Source organism: Gracilinanus agilis, chromosome 2 (genome assembly GCF_016433145.1).
Source record: "Gracilinanus agilis isolate LMUSP501 chromosome 2, AgileGrace, whole genome shotgun sequence".
Lineage (NCBI taxonomy): Eukaryota > Metazoa > Chordata > Mammalia > Didelphimorphia > Didelphidae > Gracilinanus > Gracilinanus agilis.
The window spans coordinates 327,065,607-327,082,222 of record NC_058131.1 but is presented as its reverse complement, the minus strand read 5'-3'; the positions used below and the strand labels follow the sequence as shown (position 1 = coordinate 327,082,222).

Below are 16,616 nucleotides of genomic sequence, written 5' to 3'. Positions count from 1 at the left end.
GAAGGGGAAAGGAGGAGCATGAATCATGTAACCACGTTAAAAATGAATATTAATAAATGTAAAAAAAAAAGAAATAACCTTGTCCAATGTCCCTTTGATCATTAATATGAGGAAGGGCAAAAAACGTAGAGGTATGTGATCTGCAAAGATATTCCCTACTTCATGAAGCTCAAGTGGAAGAAACATTCCCTAACAAGGTACTTCAGATACTCCAATTTATGGACAACATTGTATTGATTGCATCAAGAAAGACTCCAAAACTTCCAAAATCTCCTAGAAGATATTGGAAACTACTGAAAATGTTTCAATTTGACCTAGAAAAGAACAAAGAGTATATCTATTGACCATGTATTGACATAAAGTTGTTGTTAGCCTAAAGAATTTGTCCATTCCCTGTAGTTATATTGTGAGATAAGTACCTAAATTAACAAGTTGTACCTGAGGGGAGGGGAAAAACAAACACAAAGGAAGAAGACAGTTATTTGGATTGCTTTAGGAAATTGCAAAACTCCTTTAGTAACTCAAACTTTCCTCCAGAAGCCAAAGTCCTCCTTTTAAAAAATAATAAAGCTAAAATGTGGAATCCACCAATTGCCCAACAATTGAAAATTCATTTCACACAGAATACAATGGTGGGTTGAAAAGGCTGCAACATATAGCAATGATGACATTAAAAAGAAAAAAAAATCACAACACTAAGGGATGTCATCAGGGAAGTGTATATTAAAAAGAGGAAATGAGCTGGTTATGTGACAAGGATGATGGACGACAAGGCAGACAGCTGGAGCTTTCCATTTGCTTTCCTCATGGCATCAGGAGAAAGTGAAGAATCACTTAGCATATTGGTTGGATTCTCTATAATGTACTTATTAGATAGAGTACATGGACAGGATTTGTGCAGGATGAAAAGGCATGGATAGATTGTTGTCTGCATCATTGGAGGCAATGTCAAAATTGAAGGGATTATAAATTTTGACTATGTTTCATACATCCCTGTCAACAGAATGTAAACACTAAAAGCAAGGATTGTTTCTTTCTTCCTATGTTTTTGTTTGTTTTGTGTTTGTATTCTTAGCAGTTAGCTCAGTCTGTTAGGTATTTAATAAATATTTGCCAGCTGATTGATCTGCAACATGAACTGCTATGTTCTGCTACCAGAACAAAACAGATTCTACCTCACCAGAAGTCTTCAAGCAAAAGCTAGATGATCACGGATCATACTAGATATATCGTAGGATTTTTGTTGGGAGATTTAATGACCTCTGAAGTACCTTCTAACTATGCCATTATGTGATTAGAATGCCTCTAAAATCCTTTCTAGTTTCAGTCTATTATCTTATGATTATCATAGTAAAGCTTCAAGAGATCTTTGATTCCATTAATTTGGGTACTTTTTCCCAAAAATACAGATTAAAAATTTTCCACAGTGTAGTAGATGATCTTTGTGAATTGCTATAGAGAACTACAAAAATCAACACTTCGATCACCCTTCTAAAGTTGTTTCTCAATCTAGTTATCCTGTCCCAGCATGGTCTACACACAGAATCTATTTCTGAATCTATTACTAATTGCTTTTAAAGATCTGTGGGACATGCCAGATATAAGATATTCTACTTAACTGATGAAACCTATAGGAATTCAGGTTCACCTCCAAACTATAATAGGATGTTGAAGGAGAACTTGCATGCTAATAATGGCTTGCATTCATTTATGATGTTCACATACTTCATTGCATTTGATCTCACAATAGCGCAGTGATTAAGTGATACAAGTATTATCTCCATTTTAAGGCTAAGGAAATTGAAACTCAGAGTGGTAAAGGAACTCTTCTCATAAATTAGAATCTAGATTCAGAGAGGGAACCACAGCTAGATTTCCCGATTCCAAGTGTCATGCTTTTTTCCACATAACATTCTATATGCTACTGTTCCATTATGCAGATGTTTAGAACCATTGCTGGAAATTTTTGACAGAAGTAACAAATACACTATAGGTATCCCTTCCCCATCATGATTTTATGCATCACATTTTTGCTATATCATGGGTCAACATAAGAAATTGGATGGGAATTTTTTTATTTAAAAAGTTTTTATTGATTGATTAACAGAATACTTTTCATGGTTATATGATTCATATTCTTTCCCTCCCATCTTTCCTCCCCCCTCCCGGAGCTGACAAGCAATTCTACTGGAATTTACAGGTATCAGTGTTCAAAAACTATTTCCATATCATTAGTATTTGCAAGAGTGATCTTACAAAGTCAACATACCCAATCATATAACCATCAAACCCCATGTGATCAAGCACATTTTTTTCTTCTGTGTTTCTGCTCCCACAGTTCTTCCTCTGAATGTGGATAGCATTCTTTCTCATAAGACCCTCTGGATTGTTCTGGATCATTGCATTGCTGCTAGTAGTGAAGTCCTTTACATTTGCTTGTGCCACAATATCTCTGTGTACAACGTTCTCCTGGTTCTACTCCTGGAGGCCTTTCCAGTTCACATGGCATTCCTCCAGTTCTGAGTGGGAATTTTGGAAGAGTTTTGCAGAAGCTGCAGAAAAAATTTAGGGACTCAGAAATCCATTAAATATATTTATAGTATTATATAAGATCAACATATTTTATATTTTATTGCCATGAATATACATGATTTCCTTTTTAATTAAAATGAGTAAAAAAGTTAAAAATTTGTGAAAGGAATATGAAAACCAGCCCATAACACACAAAAACTAGAACTATAGATACCTTAACAAGTTTAATAATTCCTAAGTGCATAAAATGTATGTACTTCTATGTATATTACCTATATAGTATATTCAGCATTATTCTTGTTTGCTTCATTTTAAAAAATAATTTCATATTTATTTTATATTTCTTTTTTACACTTAATTTTTACTTAACATTGACCTATAAAGCCTATGACCAAAAACTTAATCCAATCAGGTACTCTAAACACCATATAAAAGAAAAAGGAAAAAAAATCACTTCTCTGTTTCAAATGGGGAGTCAAAAAAATTTAGGCAAATATTCCAGATCTCAGGTTCATCATGCCCCTAATTCAGGAATATGGAAGGGATAATTGTAATTGCGAGGTGCAGAGACAACCACCCCTTCAGATTTGAGCAAGGTCCTTCCCATAATTAAAAAAGAGCAGGTGATATTTCTGTAGAGCTTTACAAAGTGCTTCCCTTAAGACATCTATATGAGATGAACAATTCCAGGATTATTATCAATATTTTACAGATGAGGAAACTGAGGCCTAGAGACACCCAGGTAAATATCCAAGTTGGGACCTGAATTCACTCTTTGATACTTCAAGACTAATACTCTTCCTAACTCCCAACACTGCCCCTCTCTCCTACTTTTCCATTCTTGCCATGAGAATCATTCTCACAATCTTTCTTCCTTATCCCTGCCCTCCATCTGAGTTGGCCTGCCTCCCAGTTTACCACCCCATACAAAAAGAATATTGAATGGAAATTTAAATGTACCACATTTGGGAAAGTGGCAGACCCTTTGCAAAGAATTTGATATCCTTCCAAAGGTCTTCCCCTTAGTTCTGAAAACATTGCTAGGCAACCCCTGCCACTGTGGGTGCATTCTAGGGGCTTTCCTTGAATTTAAGGAAGTCAAGTACCTAAGTGGATGCTCCTCTGTAACCTTAGAACAAGAGGCCAACCTGAGTCTCCATAGATCTTGTTCTAAGAGGCATTTCTAACTGAGCAATGTTCTATCCTGTCATTCTTGCTGTGTTAGTGGTTTCACTGAAACTGCTGAGTGAGCTCTTCTTCTCTTTGCAATCTGTAGACAGCATAAATGATGTCAGCCACAAGCCTATCAACTACTTCAGATTCAAACCCTGTCTAATCTTTTCAAATCTTCCCCCAACTTTCTCAACTTGGCAATTGGGTAGAAATGGAAAAGGGGAAGATTAAGAAATTGGACATCATTTCAGTTACCCCTTATTTTCCCTTATTCCCTAAAATACCTATCCTAGGATCAAATCTAGCCTTAGATTTTGATCTAACATATAAGTTGGAGAAAACTCTTCATTCCAGGGGAGCCATAGAAGTAGTTGTGTGACTATTAAATTAAAGGAAGAGATAACTGAGATTCTAAGAGATGTTGGTAACTTGATTTAGAAGGACTAATATTTTAATCCTGACTCTGCCACTAGCTCAGTGTTTGACTTCGAGTAAGGTACTTTTTATGACTAGACTTAAATTTCCATATTTGTTAAATCAAGTGATGTCAACTAATGACAAATATTTTCTTAAGTGTTGGATGTAAAAATAAGGGAATAGATTGAGCAATCAATAAGCTTTATTTTTTTTTAAATTTTCCTTCAAGCTCTCATGTTCTAAATTTTAACATTCTATGTTCTATATATTCTCTTCCAGTTCTAACATTCTGGTGTTGAAAGTTATCTTATGTCTCTGTTAGTCTTTGAACAAAAGTCTCATCCAGCCCTAACATTGTGTTCTAATGTACTTTTGTGCTCTGACATTCTATGGTTCTTTGATTCTAAGTGAATAATTAAAAGCCAAGGATGAAAAATGTAAAACATAGAAAAAGAAACTAACCATGTTGATTAGAATAGGGAAACTCAATCTCTATTTGCCTTTCTGCCAAGCCAACAGGAGTATAAACTGTGAATCTTGTTCACCACTATTATCCTCTGAATTATTATTGAACTGTTGGGCACAATTAATTGTGAATTATACCCAACAACCCCCTACCATCAACAGCACTGGAGAAAATGCTCAACATATGCCAGATCATAAATGTCTCTTTCCCTTGGGGTGACTTTAGCCCTCAGAAAGTATCTATCTCATCTTAATTCTAATGAAGCTTGTCCCTAATTCTTTAAAAATAAGACACCTTTGTAAGCATTAAATGATGATGATTTCTTTTGCAGTAAAAGACTGATAAATATATATTACAATAAAAACAAAAGACAATTGAAAATCCTAAACAGTTAATTAAAGTTACAAAAACCCAAAAAACAACAAGAGTAAAAAGATTAGGTTTAATGGGAGAAAATGCAGTGTATTCATGAAAAATAAGCAAATTACACATGTCTGAAGAATATTTGATTTTCAAAGCACTTTATATAGTTTTATCTTATTTGATCACCACAAAAATTCTATAAAGTTCGTAGTGCAAATATAATTTTTACCCTATTATAGATAAAGATGATTACAAAATTCCCAAATATAATATCGAGAATAATTATTAATATACTATGATAGAAGACATATTTTCAAAAGTTTAAGTGTATCACAAGTGGAGAATGTTGACTTGGAATTGAAAAATTAAACATATTCTTGGAATGTATGAAAAAGTGGATGGAATCTTATATGTCTGACATTAGTCAAACTATTAAAAGAATGATTATTTTTGGGAGATTAATAGTTAAAGCAAGAATCAGAGGATCTAGAGAGGAGATATAGCAGTACTTTGTCATGAAAATAATAGGAAGCCAAAGGCCTCCACACTTCAGGAAATCAAACCTAAAATTTACAACTATACTAGCAAGCAGAAAAATTGCCAACGCATGAAGTTGAGCAATGATGGCACTGTACAGGCTTCATTAAAGTGCATCTCTATCTTTTGAGGCTAGTGGCAGTGTGCGCAGTGATTGGGCCCCTGTCTATCTATGGTGTTGTCAAAGAGATGAACTTGGCAGCCACCACTGATAATAGCCTATCCTTCTACTTGTCTTTGGATTCTTGAAAGCAGTTACATATCAGCAACACCATCACGGACAGCAAAATCATCCAGGAGTTCCACAAGAAGTTCATGGTGGTGGACAATCCCTGGGAGATTGCTCTGTTTCTATCACTGACTGTCCCTTCTACCTTTGCCTGATATCCTCAGTTTTGTGCTGAAGAAGAATGAGATAGGAGAAGTGGAGTAAGATGCTTTCTTTGTCCTAGAGTTCCAGAATTTTCTAACCATCATGGAAAAGGGAGAACAGGACAAAACCCAGCAAATGCAAAGAAAGGAAGTCATGTTCAAGCAAAGACTATATGAAATTTTGAGAGATACCTGGGAAAACCTACCTAGCCCTGCCTGCCTCTCCTTCCTTTCTCATTCTGAAATAGCTCCAAAGAAGAATGGATTGGTATTCCTATTTTGCAACAGTCAATTTTCTCAAAACACACCTGGATGGCCACTCTTGTGCTCATCCTCAAGCTTTTCCATATGGGATAGTAGTTCAGATATATGGTAGCTTTGGATTTTTCCTCTTTTCCCATATCATTCCTTGACATCCCCCACCCCAGACACTGCTGTAGAAACAGTACCAAATGTTCTAAGACAATCTTGCTCTTGCTCTATCAAACTACAATTCTTTCAGAAACCCAACAGCTGCCTTGACACATCACCAATCCAGGACCTGTCAGTCTGGTTCACAAAGGCAGACATGGGAAAAACAATTTCATGGAGATGCATATTTCTTCCTGGAATTTTGTTCAGTTTTGCTCCCTATTCCCAATCTTCTCCAACTGAACAGCTTTATTTATTGAGTTACATAATAAAAGAGAGAGATGTTTAAAAAAATAAAGAATAAGGAATCTGGATCCAAAGGATCAATTCCTTGCTCTTCCCCTTTGACTTTCTGAACCTTTATGTCCCCTTCCATAGGGAGAGATAAAATGATTCCTTGTCTCATAGTTGTTTCTTTCTGCCCTGTGGTTCCACGAAATTTTGTCACAAGCCACCAAAATGAATTAAAAAAATATTTGGAGAAAATGTTATGTCAGGAATGCCAATGAAAGCAACTCTAAGGTTTCATTACATGCCCAGAAAATTGACAAAGATGATAATAGCTCAAAAAAGACATTGTTCAACGGCCTGTGGGATGGCATACATAATATAATACACTGCTCATAAGGATGAGAACTGATGCAACTGTTTCAGAAAACAAGTTGGGACTATCTTAGTAAAGTGACTCTGTTACAGAATTTTCTGTTTAGCCAGACGGGAGGAAACTACAATGTCACTCAAAAATAAGGAAGGAAAGAGATTTATTATATGCAATCCCAGATGGGAGAGCTCCTCTCTGGGCCCTGAGGAAAGGGGTTCTTGTTATTTTATACACTTAGGTTTCATGATTGGACACACATGACTGGACACATACAGATATGGGGGTTTACAGGATTATATGAAAAAGAGGAGCGGCCCTGCATCCTTTTGCAACATTGTTCAAGGGGAGGCCCAGGCTGGTATAGTCCTTAGTATGGTAGAGACAGCATAAGTCCAGAACATCAATCCATTATGGATCTGTCAGGTCACAGCATGAGAAGTAGCAGTATTCTATGAGGTGGAACTATTTGCTTTGTTCTGGAGTTCCAGCAGGTCATCCTGTTTGTAACAAGTTTCTGGGTGTGTCAGCCTTGCAAAGTCAGTCCTTAGAGCATAAGGGGGAGGAGGGTCCCTAAAGGGGGAGATCTGAGGATTTTCCACTACAACTCAATTGTTCATTCCCTTTGGTCAGGCAATATTACTCCTTGGCAAGGAGATCATATCAGAAGGAAAAATCCCCACAGCATGATTTTTTATAACAAAACATCTAAATAACGTGGATGCACAACAATATATGTAAATGTAACATAACATTATTATTGCCTAAAGGGTAATAAATATGAGGACTTCAAGGAAACTCAGGAAAATTTGTCTGAACTTGTGAAGATCAAAGTAAACAGAAACAAAAGAACAATGTACAAAATGTTGGCAATAATGTAAAAGAAAAGAGTACTAAAAGAAATCAGAATTCAGAAGATGATACAAATTTTCTTCTTCCTGACAGCATGGTAGGAGATTCTGGGTACAGAATAAAGCATATATTGTCATATATAATTATCTGTTGCTTCCGCTTAATGGTTACTTCTTATTTCCAGAAGGGAGGGTTTGTATGTTGGTTAGTTTTTAGTGGTGGGGCAGGGGATGAAGGATGTAGGGGTAGACACATGTTCATCAATGTTAACAAGAAGTGACAGCAATGTAAAATTTAAAAAAAGAAATGACAATTATGTAAAGTTATATCTATAATAGTTAACATTTATATAGCATTTTAAGGAATATAATTTTAATCATGTACTTGACTCACAAAAACCATTTAATTCAGAGGACACAATAGTTAAATTTTCACTGAGAGACTTTTGCCTTAGAAATTAGCAAATTTTGGAAATCAAAGCTTTATTTATTGTTTTATTGACTTGTAGAATTTAAGTCAGAGAGAAAATGCCAATGATAAACTTTTAAAAAGAGTGATGTACATATTTTTCCAGAGAGCTGATTGTTAAATATTTAGCAATTCATCCCTAGATATAGATATAAATATGCTGTGAGATCAGAATAAAGAAATAGGCATTTGAAATCATAAAATGAAAAGGTCACCTTTGATTTATGTTAATTTCATTAGATTTTTCCTTGTCTCAACCAATCAAGACTCACCTCTAGGTTTCTGAATTTTTTCACTAAAACCAGGCCTAGGGTGTGGAGAGAGAGATAGGAAGAAGAGAGAGAAGGAGGAAAGTGAAAGGAGAAGAAGATGGAGAGGGAGGAAAATAGAGAGAGGGAGAAAGACATACACATGGGCACAGAGAGACTCAAATAGAAAATTTTAGCTCAGCATAAGATCAGGGAATTGGAATTGTACTATTAGCTTTATTTACAAGTCAAAAGTGAATTATGGTTATTATAGTCAGTCTCTAAGCCCAGGTGATCCAAACTCTAATAGTTTAGGGAAGAATTATCTCATCCCAACCCTCCCTCCCTACTAGCTTGCCTGTGGGATGGAGAACATCCATCCTACTTGTCATATGCTCCACGTTTGGACTGAAATTCTCAGATGGGAGCTTAGACTGTGTCGCTTCTGAAGTATCTTGCTCAAATTGTCTTACTGCTTGGGTCTCCCTCATTGAGTGATTTATGGGCCATATCAGTGTCATTGAGCATCTTAATGTTCCTGTTCAGGGACCATCACATATCTTCTAAAATTTCTAATGTCCTTCAATGGAAACAAAGCTGAATGTACAAGTTATCAGCTTTATAATATTTGAAAAGAGCAATATCATTGAATACCTATTGTATAACCCAGATTTGCCCATGAAAAAGGGGTGGAGGATGCTTAATATGAGAAAGAGGGAATAGCGTGAAGACAAATGATAAAAAATTAAATAGTATTTTTCATTTAGACTGCTTATATCATGTATAAGGACCGATAAGTTCATAGGGAAGGACCTCAGAGGTCATCTAATCCAATTGGTGAGGTGCAGGGAGGCTAAGCGACTTGTGCAAGATCATACAGTTAGAATATTTTCAAGATGCAAGAACTCTGAAAAGTTACGAATAGAAGGAGTCTTTAAATATGGAATGTTAGAGCAAAAATGGACCTGAGGACCCTGGAGGCCAGATCTATCCCAAGCCTTATTTTGTGAGAGGCAATTTTGACCAGTAGATAGAGAGAACGCTAATACTATGAAACAAGAAAAGAGAGCTGAACCTGGTGCTGTGAAATGTAACAATCTTCTGAAGCCTAATGACTTTCCTTATTCAGAACCCTCAGCCCTCATTATGTGAAGGAACCTTCCTAAACAAAGGCAGAAATTTATTATAGTTGAGTCTAAGTAAAGATAATTTTTGTGGGGGTTCAACTTTGTCAACCACAATGAGACCAGGTAGGCAGGATGTATTTGACTAGGAATTAGTAAAAGATAAATGTGTTTCCTTCTCTCTTGTGATGTCTTCCCCCAAAAGACATGGGAAGCCTTTGGAGATTTCATATTTTGCCTTAGCACATTGTGAGGTAAAAAAGGAACCTGGATTTGGTATCAGAAACAGGTTTTAATCATATGTCTGTCTTCACTAACTGTATGACCTTGAACAAGACATTTTTCTTCTTTGAGTATTCTCATCTGAAAAATGAGGGGGGTTGGGCTACATGAACTTCAGTGTCTCTCTAAAACTCTATGGCTCCAAATTCTACCCCTCTCATATCCCCAATTTGCTTTCCATGCCATAAGATCATATTCAGAAACTTCTTCTAATGTCTAGTAATTAAATGGTAATTCATTTGAGTGTTTTTTCATTTACTTCATAGATGTTCTCTTATAAATATTTTTATTACATTTGTTAATAATTAAAATTTTCCAAGCAATTTCCAAAAACAGTTCTTTGTTAGGAATAAACAAGTAAATAAAAAGTGTTTCCACTGGTAAGGCAGTGAGAGTCTCTTGTGTCTGTCTTGTGAAATAATTTGGTTATTAATCAAATAATCAAAAAGCATTTACTACATGCCAAGAAACAGGCTAAGCAATGACAATACAAAATAAGATAAAAACCATCATTGCCTTTAAGGAGGTCACATCCTAAAGGGTGAAACAGCATAAAACATTTATACATAGACGATTTATACTAAGAAAGTAATCTTAGAGAGTAAGGCTCTAGGGGAGATGATCAGGAAAGGTCTCTGGCAGAAGATTGCATTTGAAATAAGTCATTTTTTTTTCTTTTTCATTTTTAAATCCTTACCTTCTGTCTTAGAATCAATACTGGGTATTAGTTCCAAGGCAGAAGAATGGTAAGGGCTAGGCAGTGGGGGTTAAGTGACTTGTCCAGTGTCACACATTAGGAAGTGTCTGAAGTCAGATTTGAACTCAGGAACTCTCATCTCTGAGCCTGGCTCTGAATACATTGAGCCACCTAGCTTCCCCCATGAAGTAAGTCTTGAAGAAAACCAGAGAAACCAAGAAGGATAAGAATTATGGAGAACATTCCAGGTATGGGAGACAGTCAAGGCAATGACACAGAGAACAGGCATGGAATATCATGTATGAATAATATTAAGGACGTGGCTAGTTTATAGAGTACATAGAGTAGGATAGAATATAAGGAGACCTTGATAGTAGGTAGGACCAGAAAGGAGCAGGAACCCCTAAAATTTGATCCAAATAATTTAAAAAGATAATGGAGTTCATTTTGTATGAGGGTGACATGGACAGTCTTCTGCCTTAGGAAAATCATTTTGCAAATTGTCTGGAGAATGAGTTGGAATGAGGAAATACTTGAGTCAAGGAGATAAATTTAAATAGTCAAAGTGAGGGGTCATGAAGCTCTCAACTAGAGTTTGTGGGTGGACAAAATAGGACATATATTCTAGAAATAATATGAAGTTAGGAATGTCAAGATATGCAACTTCTTGAGGTGAGTAAGAGAGAGAAGTCAAGGATGTGAACCTGGGTGACTGAGGGGATGGCCATGCCATCAACAAAAACAGTGAATTTAGAGATAAGGAAGAATTGGAGAGGGTAAGTGAATGAGTTCTATTTTGGACATTTTGGTATTTGAGATGCCTATGGAAAAATCTTAGGGTTAGGTGGATGGCTCTTAGAAGTATCTGGATTATGATGATAATTGAACCCATTAAATCCGATGGGATCACCAAGAAAGATTACTAGAGTACAAAGATGGAAGGCTCATGACAATAATGAGAGATGAAAACTGTTCATGTTTATTGTGATATAACTGAAGCTCCAACTTAAAATGTTGAGAAGTGGTCAGGCAGATAGAAGGAGAACCGAGTGAGAGCTGTGCCACAAAAACATAGGGAGTATATAGCGTTCAGAAAATGATTAACATTTTAAAATGCTGCAGAGAAGTTAAAAAGATTGAGGTCTGATAAAAGGCCATTAGATTTAGCAATTAGATCATCTGGAACTTTTGAGACAGGGGTTTCAGATGAATGATAAGGTCAGAATTCAAATTGCAAAGGTTTCAGAAGAAAATGGAAGAAGCAGGAAATCTACTGTGGGAGATATTTCTTTTCAAATATTTTGGAAGATGGGGAGAAACATGAGTCAGCAGATAGTTTATTCTACAGACCATTTGAACATTATTTTTAAGAATGGGGATGACATCAGTGTGTCCTTAGAAGCAGTCAATCTCTCAATAAACTTTGTAGGGAGTCTATATGCCAGGCACTGTGTCAAGCACTGGGAAAAATAGAGAAAGGCAAAATGTTATCTTTGTCTTCAGGGAGCTCACAGTCTAATGGGGGAGGTAATATGTAAACAATTATGAACAAAAAGCTGTATCGTTTATATCTAAAACATATCTAAAATATTTAAAACATATCTAAAATATCTAAAACAATTTTATATCTAAAATATCTAAAACAATTATGTACAAAAGCTGTATCTATTATACCTAAAATAAATTAGATATAATCAACAGACAAAGGATACTAGAATGAAAAGAATTAGGCAAGACTTCATATAGAAGATGAGATTTTTAGCTTGAACTTGAAAGCCAAGGAAGCCAGGAGACAGGAAGGAGAAAGGAAATAATTTAAACAATGGAGAGACCAGTTAAAACAACAGGATTTTGGAGTTGGAATGTCTTGTTCAAGGAAAAGAAAGAAGGCTAGTGTTATTGGATCATTGAGGTTTGGGGCCAGGGAATGAAAAGTACATTAAGAACTGCAAGTAGAGGGGGCAGCAGGGTAGCTCAGTGGATTGAGAGTCAGACCTAGAGACGGGAGGTCCTACGTTCAAATCCAGCCTCAGACACTTCCCAGCTATGTGACCCTGGGCGAGTCACTTGACCCCCATTGCCCACCCTTACCACTCTTCCACCTAGGAGCCAATACACATAAGTTAAGGGTTTAAAAAAAACAAAGAACTGCAAGTAGGGGTTGGAGAGGAAAGGGTTACAGATTATGAAAAGCTTTGAATGACAAACATAGGATTTTATATTTGATCCTGGATGTTATATGGAGTCAGTGAGATTTATTGAGATCTGGAGAGATGTCAGACATGAATGTTAGGAAGATCATTTTGACACGTAAATGGAGAGAGATCACTTCAACTAGAGTAAAGAGAGATTCATGAGAGACAGACTTAGTATCCTAGAAAAATACTCTGTGAGGCAATGTGGGTCTGTACCAGGGTGATCATAGTGTCAAAAAAGAGAAGGGGCCAAAATCAAGAGATATAATGAAGGTAAAGTCAACAGACCTTGTCATCAAATTTTCTCTGGGCAGAGAAAGAATGAGAAGTCAAGGATAGCAAACAGATTGTGAGCCTTAGTTACTGGGAGGAAATGAGGGAAAAAAAAGAGCTGGTTGATAAAGAGATATTACCTATTACAAAGAGAGTGAGGATCATGGTGGGGTTAATCTGCTGGAAATACAGAATGGGATCAAGAGTTCTCTTAAAAGATTCAGCCAGGAAAAAAGTCCACCTCCTCATCAAAAATTCTCCAACAGTTAAGGAAGAGATGTTATTGATAAGTGAGAATTCCCTGACTGAGATGAGAGACATGAAGATGTTTGTAAGTTCAGAATTTTCTTGTCTAGAGATACATCCAGAGGACACAGTGGTCTCTCTCTCTCTCTCTCTCTCTCTCTCTCTCTCTCTCTCTCTCTCTCTCTCTCTCTCTCTCTCTCTCTCTCAATCTCTCTCTCTCTCTCATACATACATCGACACACACAAACAAACATACACACACACACACACACATACTCTCTCTCTCGTCTATGCTATAAGATGAATAAGTTTCATGGGAGAAATGGAGCGATTCCTTTAAGGTCACATAGATAATTAAAGGCAGAGCAGGTATTTGAATCCAGGTCTTTGCATTCCAAATTAAGCATTTTAAATTTTATATCATACTGTCTTTCCCCCTATTCTTTCCTGTATGAATCCCGTTATAAATATCCTCCTCTTTTCTCTATCTACAGCAGGGGTTCTTAACATTTTTTTTTATGTTTTGATCTCTTTGGTAATGTGGTAAAACCTGTAAACTTCTCAGAATAATGTTTTTACATGTAAAAAATAAGTACAAATAATGATAAAGGAAACAATGTATATTGAAATACACATAACCAACACACAGACACACACACACACACACACACACACACACACACACACACACATATATATATATAATCTCAGGTAAAGAACTTTTGACTGTTTTATTCAGCTAATGTGCTACTTCCCGTGAGATTTTCCCAAATAAGTATAATTTATAGTATGATAAAGTACATAAAAGAGATATAGACACAATTTTATGGGAGAAAGAAATATTACATGGTTAGGAGCTTCAGAGATTTCTTCCTAACTAAGGTAATATTGATTTGGGCTTTGAAGAAGGAATTATGTCAACATGTAGACCTTAGTGGAGGACATTTCAGGTAGTAGAAAGGACTTGAACAAAAGTGCAGATCTGTTTAACTCTAACATAGATAATATGCTGTTGCACAGAAGACCTAAGTGTTTTATACTACATTGATTTAGGAAGAGTTGTAAAAAGTAATGTGGAAGTGCATGATGTTTTAATGCTCAGTAATGTGTAAAGATGACAAGTGGTGGCTGGCCCATGGCATCATGCAAACCTTTCCCTTGCTCTACCTCATTCTCTCAAATTTTATTTTGTTCCTTATTTTTCAATGATTTCTCACAGTTCATCTCAGGAAAATATTCTTTTCTTCTTTATAATTAGCAATTAGATCTCCTATACAGTTTCAGAGGGGCTATTTAGATCATGTGGTGGTGTGTTGCAGTAAAGGAATTGAGCCACATTTTGACTCATCATTTCTACTAATAGTTCTGATTATCATGACAGAATAGGGTCATTTTTGTGGCCATTTAAAAAAAGATAGCATGGTGACTAGTTGTGTGTGGATATGGGATTTGGGAAAATAAATCATGGCAGGATTTAGACCTAGAAGTGAACTTAGATACATGATATATATTTGTTATTTTATATGGAAGGCTTAGAAAAGGGAATTGATTTGTCTGAAGTCACATTGATCAGATTATAACTGACTCCAAATACTCCAAATACATGATTATGGTGATGGTGGTAGTCATGAGGATAACAAAGATGAAGATAATGATTAAGACATTTAATAAGCCAATGATGAAAACAATAATGAGAAAGAAGGATAAATAGAAAATTAGGAAGAATCCAGAACTTCAATTTAATGGAAATAATGTTCTAGTTCTTTTGGGAAAAGGAGAGTGAAATGTCACTGAACTTGGAGTTTGAATCATGGTTCTTTGTGACTCTGAGGAAGACTCTTCAACTCTCCAATGGTTTACCTAAGTTCAAAATAGGAATACTTGATTACAATGCTTGCATGACCCATATCACAGGCAAAATATTTGTAAACCTTAAAGAGTTATATAGATGTGAGTATTCATTTTGATTTTTTAATCCTTTCACCTATTTCTGAATAAACATTCCTTCAATAATTTCTCTTCTCTTATTTTACTCTTCCATTATTCTTGTTTGTTTCTTCCCTTTCTTTTTCTATTCCTTGTTTCTTTTCCCACACTCAAAGGTTTGTACAGGTTAGGGTGTGGTCACAGTTTTTTTCAGATGCATTTGGTCAAGTATTGTTACAACTGAACATCATAATTTGTATAGTATAAATAATTATGGTTGTTGGTTCAAGAGAAAGTAAAGTTTTAACTGGGAGGCATGGTGAAGACGAATTCTATGAAAGATAAGGACAAGCTTAAAAAATACAATCAATCAGATACATGTTTGATATAGGAGGTGAGTGGTTATTTGCTCTCAATTAGGAAACAGGTTTAGAAAGTGGGCAAATTTGGATGTTGAATCAAAATTAGGTGATCTGGTCAAGAGTTAGGGCATAGTCAGTTAAAGGCTTGAGTTGGAGTTGGAGAGTGAGATCAAATAGACATGGGACATGGAGAATCTATATGATCCAGTTTAATACATTTAGAACATAATGTTCTAAATCAGTTGGTGAGAAGGGTTAGATTTAGAATAGTGTATTGTAAGTATTTAGTCATAAAGTCAGCATTAAGTTCCAGTCAGCATCAATGCTCATGATCCATTAGAGAATAGGACTTATATTTTGTTTGATTGATTTATTCATTGAATAATTTTGTTTTAAATACCTACTATATGACAGAAAAGATTCTAGGCAAAGGGGATACAAAATCTCTGCTAACATGAAGCTGACATTCTATTGAGGAGGGTAGAGTATAAAAAATTTTTAGGATATATGAAGGAGCTTAAAGACAAATTAGATCCATTGATGATAAGCAACCATAAACAAACATACTCATGAGTTAGCTTGGGATTCCATGGCAGGGCCAGGATCTCAAAATAGAATTATCTAACTATAACGAAAATACAGTCATCTCTTAGAAAGCCTCTTTTATAGTTATTCTTGAATTGTCCATTATTTTGATGACCAAAGAAGCTTCTGTAATGTCATGACCAAATGACACAAATTCTTTTTTTCTCCTAGATTATTGTAAATCTTCAAGTTACTGTCAATATTACTCAATTGTTTGAGGTTGTAGAAATGCATTGGTTAAAGTCTCTTCAAAAACAATTTTCTGTGAGAAAGTTATACCCCTAAGAATGATGTAATTTTTACACTCGACTTTCTATATAAATCTTTCTCTTTGTCATAATAAATAGTTGACCTAGACACAATCTCTGTGTGCTTTGTGTTTACTCACTGGGGGTCCGTCCCAGTCATTCAGGTATTTTGCTCTTTCTATTTCTATTCTCTCTCTCTCTCTCTCTCTCTCTCTCTCTCTCTCTCTCCTGTCTCTTATAC

At 35.7% G+C, this 16,616-nt stretch overlaps 1 pseudogene; it reads left to right on the top strand.

The window, feature by feature from the left end:
- Nucleotides 1–761: 761 nt before the first annotated feature.
- Nucleotides 762–6,236, top strand: LOC123233715 (annotated as a pseudogene).
- Nucleotides 6,237–16,616: the final 10,380 nt, after the last annotated feature.